Raw genomic sequence first — 8,838 nt, forward strand, 5'->3', positions numbered from 1 at the left:
GTCTAAGCTCGTCGAGCTTCTTCCAAAGCAGCGCAACCACCCTATTTTAGGGCCGGCATTTGACGTGCTGGGAAGAGTTCGTGCGATGTTCGACCGTCTAGGGCACAAGTGGGCCCGCCGGTGATCATCACGTCGATCGCCTACTCTTGCCAGGGTTTGGCTAGGCTTGTTAAATTTCGCGACCAACTTGTGTGGCCGCAATCGTTTCTGAGACTAATATGGACAGTCCATATTTTCCTAAAGGAAATTAAATGCGTTCGATCGAGCTGAAAGCGCATCGATTCGAAATTCTCTTTGACATAGAATGATGTAGCCTGTACGGGTATTTCGTGCATGTCTCAAAATTGGCACTTGGAGATTCATGTTACTCTGCTGAGAGTGAACACTCAGTTGTCATGTCATGCTAATAATGAGAGCTAGGCTAGGAACAACACAGGAAACACTAGGCTAATCGTGCATTAATCGATGATGTAGTTTTTCGTGGTAAATAAAGTTCGTTCAACTCGGACTTGTGTAGACTCAATTTCAGACTTAATAATATAAAACAATAAAAATAAAGAAAATATATACACAAGGTTTGTCACAATGTCGAGAGATTAATGAGACTCAGGATTCCACCAAACCTCATACCATGTGGTTCAAAAATCAATTCTTAGACAATTATAACTCTTGTTTATTGACTCTAATTCTTTGCCAGGGTAGATTTTAAAAAGATTAACTGTAAATCACTAGCATGATGCATCAAAAGCACTTAGACAAAGCATACATCATCATACGACTTCACAACTAATTAAGAAAAATCATAAAACAATTAAATTAATGCAAAAAGTCATAAAAAGAATTAAATATAATTACCACACGTATGAAATATGGCTTCCTCCGTCATCCCAGTGTTGGGGTTTAGCTTCTCATATCAAAAACATGCACAAAATAATAATCCATAGCTCAAGAAGTTGTTTTACTGAAGAAATATAGAGAAAAAGAACAAAACTGCGAAACTGCAACAGTTATAAACGTTACAGATCGACTATTACGAAGGTGACAGATAAAATAAGACTGCTAATGTATGACTATTTTCTGTGTCGTATGATTACAACGTTCTTTTGCGACTGTCCTTAGCAGCATAAAGTTCTTCGTGTTCTTCTTCCTGCAGCAGCAGGAAACTTTCTGCAGCTCCATGGTCTTCTCTTCAACTACCCCCAAAGCCTCCGTACGACCCCCAAAGTCTCTCTGTGACTCTGTTATGACTTCCTCTACCTTTTATATCCACCACAAGCCGATTAAAACTCGGAAAAAACTTCTTTTTTTTCCGGCAGGTCACGGTACTTTCCTTTTATTTTTCTCTTATATGCGGCTTCTAGCTCCTTCCAAACTCTCCAAAAACTCTATGAAGATCAAAACGAATCTAACAGAATATGTGACTCCATTACTGCACGAATTTCCAAGAATAGAACCAACAGAATCCGAGTGAGTATTCTTCCCTGTTTTAACAAATCAACGTGTAATAATCATGTTTCTTCCGCGTCCAAGTCCATTATCTAGCATCCATAATCCTAACAGGCCCATACTACGTACTTCCACTAAAAATCTATGAGAGATTATCGTTCAAATCCAAACTGGGAAGTCACGGCTCTGTAAATTTGTTCCCGCCAAAATATGTTTAAATGGGGAAGAATAAGGGACGCCCCCTATCCTCTGATGGGGTATGAATAACAGGTGGGTGTCCCTTAACAATTCGGGTGCCCCTTATCCAAAATGGGAGTCCTTTTAGTAGATGTCCTCCGGAGGTTCCTTTAGCAACTTTTCGAGCCGAATTTTTCCAAAAATGTTTATTGGCCAAAAATACCTACAAATAAATAAAACACCATAATAAGTACAAGAATGAGCCCTAACAACATATAGAATCGAGACAAATCGGATACAAAAATGTGTCTATCAAATACCCCCAAACCTATTATTTGCTAGTCCTCGAGCAAAAATAAAATAGAAATAAAATCCTAACTCACTGTCGCAGGCATCGTCGATTGCATTTAACGTATGCAATAAGCCTTTAAACCCCTAGGTGTCCCTAGTGGCGGAGTGTTGTCTCCGGAGGGATTACCAGTGGTATACCCACAAAACCTTTTTACTCCAGACCCTAGCTATCTACACAGAACCTTGGAAGGCACTAAAGAATCTCCTTGGTTGGCATACTTATTGACTATAGGAGGAAGTACCCTGATGCGAAATTCCAATTGTTCTACACGAGTTTGTACTCAAGCATACTAAAATTCATATGAAGTGATAGAGCTCTACTCAGATAGTTGCACTATGGACATCAATATCCGGAGTCGAAACTAATCACATGGATAGATCAAGAAGATGGATATAGAAAAACATATATGGTTTTGATGTTTACTAGGTGAACGGTGTTTCTCATATCTGTCTGAAGGCCTCCGCCAAAATGAACCTATCCTAATGGACTGAGATACTAGTCTGACTAATATCAACACACTGGCATATACAAGGGAACCAGTGATTGATAATCCTAACTCTAGGTCAACACAACTGGCATATACAAAGGTTCTAGTGGTCGACTTTATTGAATTTATTCCAGTTGGTCTGATGGTCTGGTCTCAATTTCTTTTTTTTTTTTTTTTTATCTCAATCACTCTAATTCACCCTAGCATTGGTAACAACTTGAATCGTGAGCCCCACCTAATCACTTAGAGAAACATAGTTTAAAAACAAAACAAAATAAAAACAGAAGTGAAAAGGACTCAACGAGATATGGTGAAACTATCATGTTATTTCTAACACCTGAGCTCTGTGCTTTTATGAATAGACTCTTTAGATGTTGCCATCTAGTCAGATTGGTTCCTCAACTCCTACAACCAAAATGCTTCCATCCACTTAGATTGGTTAGTGCCATCCTTAATAGGGATAAATTTCTAGGCTCTGGAGTTTATTTATTGCAACGAAAAGGTAACAAAAAGTTCTACCCCACCCCCAAACTTAAATCTAACATTGTCCTCAATGTTTCTAATCAAAGAACAGTACCAAAAATATAAGTAACATGAGGAAATAGTAAAGAGAGAAGTCGGAAAGATAGTACCTGGGTGAAGTGTAACCAAAAACCTACAAAAATATTATACAACATACAAAATCGCCTCGATGGTCAATCAAGGTAAACAGGGTCCTCCAGAGGGACCTCCTCAACATCACCTGTAGGAAAAGGCTCTAAAAAGGGCTTCAATCGCTGACCGTTAACCTTCGAAGAACTACTACCATCTGGTGTCTCAATCTCAACAGCGCCATGAGGAAAAACAGTACGGACCACAAAAGGACCGGTCCACCGAGAGCGCAACTTCCCGGGGAATAGATGCAAACGAGTGTCATACAGAAGAACTTTTTGACCTGGAGAAAATGACTTTCGTAAAATATTCCTATCATGCACAAGTTTCATTTTGTTCTTATACTCCTTAGCACTATCGTATGCATCTCTACGAATCTCGTCCAACTCATTGAGCTGGAGCTTTCTTTGAGCTCCTGCCTTGTCAAGTGAAAAGTTTAAGTTCTTAATAGCCCAATAGGCTCGATGCTCTAACTCAACAGGCAGGTGACATGCCTTGCCAAACTAAACGATAAGGTGACATTCCAATGGGTGTCTTAAACGCAGTACGGTAAGCCCATAAGGCATCAGTAAGCCTCGACGACCAGTCTTTCCTATTTGGATTAACTGTTTTCTCTAGAATACGTTTAATTTCCCTATTGGAAACCTCTACCTGACCACTAGTCTGAGGGTGATATGGGGTTGCTACTTTATGGGTAATACCGTATTGTTTCATTAAAAGAGAAACGGTCTATTACAAAAGTGTGAACCTCCATCACTAATTATAGCTCGCGGCGTACCAAAACGTGTAAGTATATTCTCTTTCAAAAACTGGACTACGACCCTGTGGTCATTCGTTCTACACGGAACCGCCTCAACCCACTTAGACACATAGTCTACAGCGACAAGTATGTAAAGATAACCAAACGAAATAGGAAATGGACCCATAAAATCAATGCCCCACACATCAAAGACCTCAATCACTAAAATAGGGTTCAAAGGCATCATATTTCTACGGGAAATGGTTCCTAACTTCTGGCAACGCTCACAAGAAACACAATGACTATGGGAATCTTTAAACAACGAAGGCCAGTAAAATCCACACTGCAAAATCTTAGCAGCAGTCTTCTTAGCACTAAAATGACCCCCACATGCATGTTCATGACAAAAGGAGATAATACTAGACTGGTCACTCTCAGATACACATCTCCTAATAATCTGGTCCGGACAATACTTAAACAGATAAGGATCGTCCCAAAAGAAATGCTTAACCTCGGCTAAAAACCTAGAACGATCTTGCTTACCCCAATGTTGAGGGGTTCGACCAGTAACAAGATAATTCACTATATTTGCATACCAAGGTGATTGGGAAACAGAGAACAATTGTTCATCAGGAAAGCTATCCCTTATAGGAAGGGAATCACTAGGGGAACTAACAACTAGCCTAGACAAGTGATCTGCTACTACATTTTTCTGCACCCTTTTTGTCTCTAATGTCTGGGGAAAATTCCTGTAACAATAGGATCCATCTAATCAATCTAGGTTTGGTATCCTTCTTAGATAAAAGGTATTTCAAAGCAGCATGATCTGTATAGATTATGATCTTAGAACCTAATAGGTACCTAAACTTATCCAAGGCAAACACGATGGCTAAAAGTTCCTTCTCGGTAGTTGTGTAGTTCATTTGGGCATCATTCAGAGTTTTGCTAGCATAATAAATCACATGAAGTAATTTGTTTTCTCGTTGTCCTAAAACGACGCCTATAGCATAATCTGAAGAATCACACATAATCTCAAAGGGTAGGTTCCAGTTAGGTGCCTGGACTATCGGGGCAGTAGTGAGTAAAGTTTTAAGCTTCTCAAAAGCCTCTAAACAAGCATCATCAAAGACAAACTTAACATCTTTTGCAAGCAAATTGCAAAGAGGTCTAGAAATCAAGCTAAAATCCTTAATGAATCGACGGTAAAAACCTGCATGCCCTAGGAATGACCTAATATCTTTTACGGTTTTTGGGACCTGTAAAGTCTTAATAAGGTCAACTTTGGCTTTGTCTACCTCTATACCCTTTGAAGAGACGATGTGCCCTAATACAATTCCTGATTTAACCATGAAATGGCATTTTTCCCAATTAAGCACTAAATTTTTTTCCTTACACCTAGTCAACACTAATGTCAAATGATGCAAGCACTCATCGAAAGATGAACCAAACACTGAAAAATCATCCATAAAGACCTCTAAGAACCGTTCTACCATATCAGAAAATATGCTCATCATACAACGCTGAAAAGTTGCAGGGGCATTACATAGCCCGAAAGGCATGCGTCTATACGCAAAGGTACCAAAGGGACAGGTAAAAGTGGTTTTCTCTTGGTCTTCTGGGGAATAACGATCTGATTATAACCGGAGTAGCCATCTAAGAAGCAATAGTGACTATGTCCAGCTAATCGCTCTAGCATTTGGTCGATAAAAGGAAGGGGAAAGTGATCCTTCCTTGTGACCTTGTTCAATTTCCTATAGTCAATACACACACGCCATCCCGTGGTCACTCGGGTTGGGATTAATTCATTATTATCATTCTGGACTACAGTGATACCTGATTTCTTGGGGACAACCTGAACAGGGCTGACCCACTTACTGTCTGAAATTGGGTAAATAATACCCGCATCTAACAACTTAAGCACCTCTTTTCGAACTACCTCTTTCATGTTAGGGTTCAGTCGACGTTGCATCTCCCTAGAAGGTTTGGAGTCTTCCTCTAAATGAATCTGATGCATACACACAGTAGGACTTATACCCTTAATGTCTGCTATAGTCCACCCTAAAGCTTCCTTATTGTCTTGAAGTACATTTACTAGCCTACTTTCCTGATCACTATCCAAATTGGAAGCTACAATCACAGGTAAAGTCTCAGATGGGCCTAAAAACATACTTTAGAGTATCGGGTAGTGGTTTAAGGTCCAACTTTGGGGGCTCTTCTAAAGAAGGAATTAGGGTAGTCTCAGAAACTGGTAACGGTTCGAACCTAGCTTTCCATCTATCAGTGTCTAACACAGGGGTAGAATCTAATAGAGCATTCACCTGTTCAATAGTGCTATCGTCGTCAAAATCTAAACCAAAATGGGATAGACAACTTTCTAATGGGTCTTCAGACAAGATGTTTGGTAATGACTCCTGAACTAAGGCTTCTATCATGTTCACCTCCTCAACACATGTGTCATCTAGCTCATGAGGTTGCTTACTGACATTAAAAATGTTCATCTCCATAGTCATATTACCAAAAGATAAACTCATCACACCATTTCGACAGTTAATGATCGCATTAGACGTAGCTAAAAATGGGCGACCTAAAATCACAGGTATCTGGTTCTCTGGGTCAGGGACAGGTTGGGTATCTAGGACCACGAAATCCACTGGATAAATAAACTTGTCGACCTCAATAAGAACATCCTCGATAACACCTCGAGGGATTTTAACAGACCTATCAGCTAACTGCAGTGTCATCTGAGTAGGTTTCATTTCACCAAGTCCTAGCTGTAAGTATACATGGAATGGCAGTAAGTTCACACTGGCTCCTAAGTCAAGTAAAGCTTTTTCTACCCGGAAGTTACCTATTGTGCAAGCAATGGTAGGAGAACCTGGGTCTTTGTACTTTGGAGTTGTGGTGTTCTGAATGATTGAACTTACGTGACTAGCTAAAAAGGCTTTCTTATGGACGCTAAGTTTTCGCTTTCGCGTACACATATCCTTAAGGAACTTGGCATAAGCAGGAATTTGCCTAATTGCATCTAATAAGGGAAGGTTTATGGTAACTTGCTTAAAAACCTCCACTATGTCATTAAAGTTCGATTCCTTCTTTGTTGGTACTAATAGCTGAGGAAATGGGGCTCTAGGCCTAAAATCAGACCTTTCAGGAACCGAATTCACATCATTAGAAACTTTATCAGTCTCTTCAGCTACTGGTCCTGAGAGGTGAGATCCTGAGGGGTGAACTAAGTATGTTCACTATCGGGCATGGTTACCTTATTGTCTACAACTCTACCACTTCTAAGGGTTCTAACAGCATTCAATTGATTCGATGGTTTTGCACCTAATTCATGAACTCCTCTAGGGTTGGGTTGTGTTTGACTAGGAAACTTACCTTTTTCTCTCAAAGAATCACTTATCAGACCAACCTGGGTTTTTAACTCGGAAATAGCCTGACTATTTTCTTGTCCTATCCTGTTACTAGCTTGTAGACTCTGTTCTACGGATAACTGGAATTTTGCAGTTTGCTGAGTTAACAAGGCGAGAGATTCCTCTAAACTTAGGATTTTCTTATCTGACTGATTCTGAAACTGAGCTAGTCCTGAAGGATTCTTAGTATAGCCAAAACCTGGGGGAGCATTAGAATTACTAAACTGACCTTGACTTTGGCCCTTAGACCACGAAAGGTTCGGATGGTTTCTCCAACCAGGATTATAGGTTTCTGAATATGGGTCAATCTTTTGACGGTTATCAAATAGTGTTATTATAAAGAGCATTGGCTGCTCTTCAATATTCTGGCCTTCCCAAAAAGGCTCCACTCTACCACTAGTCTGGCCCACTTCTAAGGCTTCTAACCTTTTTGCTATAGCAGCAATTTTGGCATCTGATTCATAGCCTCCTTCTACCCTATTAACGTTTCCTCTACTTAAAAGAATTGTTTTCTGGGGTGCCCTACTATTTTCCCATTGCTGGGTTTTTTCGGCGATTTCATTAAAAAATTCCATCGCCGCATCAACAGTTTGGTTTTCAAATCCACCAGTGCATAGAGACTCAACCATGGTCGTTGTGGAATAATCTAAACCCTCATAAAGGATCTGAACTAGCCTAACCTTTTCTAAACCATGATGAGGACACTGGGATAATAAATCATTGAACCTTTCCAAATACCTATATAAAGATTCTCCCTCTTGTTGTGAAAATGTGCATATTTGCGTCCTAATAGACGATGTTTTGTGCCTAGGGAAAAACTTATTGAAAAAGGCAGATGTAAGTTGTTCATATGTCTCAATTGACTCGGAGTCCAAACTATACAGCCACGACTTGGCCTTATCTTTCAGGGAAAATGGGAATAACCTAAGTTTCAAAGCATCATCATCTAAGCCTCTAATTCTTAGAGTACTACAAATTTCCTCAAAATCCCTAACATGGTAATAAGGGTTTTCATTTTCTTTCCCTAAAAAGATTGGGAGCATCTGTAAGGTCCCAGGTTTCAGTTCATAGGGTGCCTCCGTTTCAGCTAACTTAATACACGAAGGACGGTAGTCCTAGTTGGATTCAACAAAGCTTTCAAAGTTGCCATTTCTGGCGCTATCGGAGCAACAGGATTCTCTCCTCAGTCAAAGAACGTTCAAAAACAGACTCTTCAAAAGCCGGACTTTCTAGATTAAGGTAATCGAGACGCTTCGAACTACTAGGTTTCTCTTTAACAAATCTACCTAGTGCGTCTCTTTTACGTTCAGGCATACAATAGAATTTTCTAAATTGGAAGGGTAAGCAAACACAGATCAAGGCCGACTCAACCAAATCAAACCTATTGATTTCTAGCAAACAAAAAGCATGATGGCTCCACTTAGATTGTTTCTAGACCAGCTTCTAATCCTTCGAACGGGAATTCGTTACAATTTAAGCAAACCCCTCTGGAATCAATCCGAGTTAACGTAAGTTGAATAGAGGCGAGGGAAGCTCGGTGGAGCTTTGATACCCAAGGCCTCACCGGTATTAC

The 8,838-nt window shown here is 40.0% G+C and overlaps 1 pseudogene; it reads left to right on the forward strand.

The window, feature by feature from the left end:
- Nucleotides 1-7,952: 7,952 nt before the first annotated feature.
- Nucleotides 7,953-8,052, forward strand: LOC113354719 (annotated as a pseudogene).
- The last annotated feature ends 786 nt before the right edge of the window (nucleotides 8,053-8,838 follow it).

The sequence above is a fragment of the Papaver somniferum genome, chromosome 2 (genome assembly GCF_003573695.1).
Source record: "Papaver somniferum cultivar HN1 chromosome 2, ASM357369v1, whole genome shotgun sequence".
Taxonomy (NCBI): Eukaryota; Viridiplantae; Streptophyta; class Magnoliopsida; order Ranunculales; family Papaveraceae; genus Papaver; species Papaver somniferum.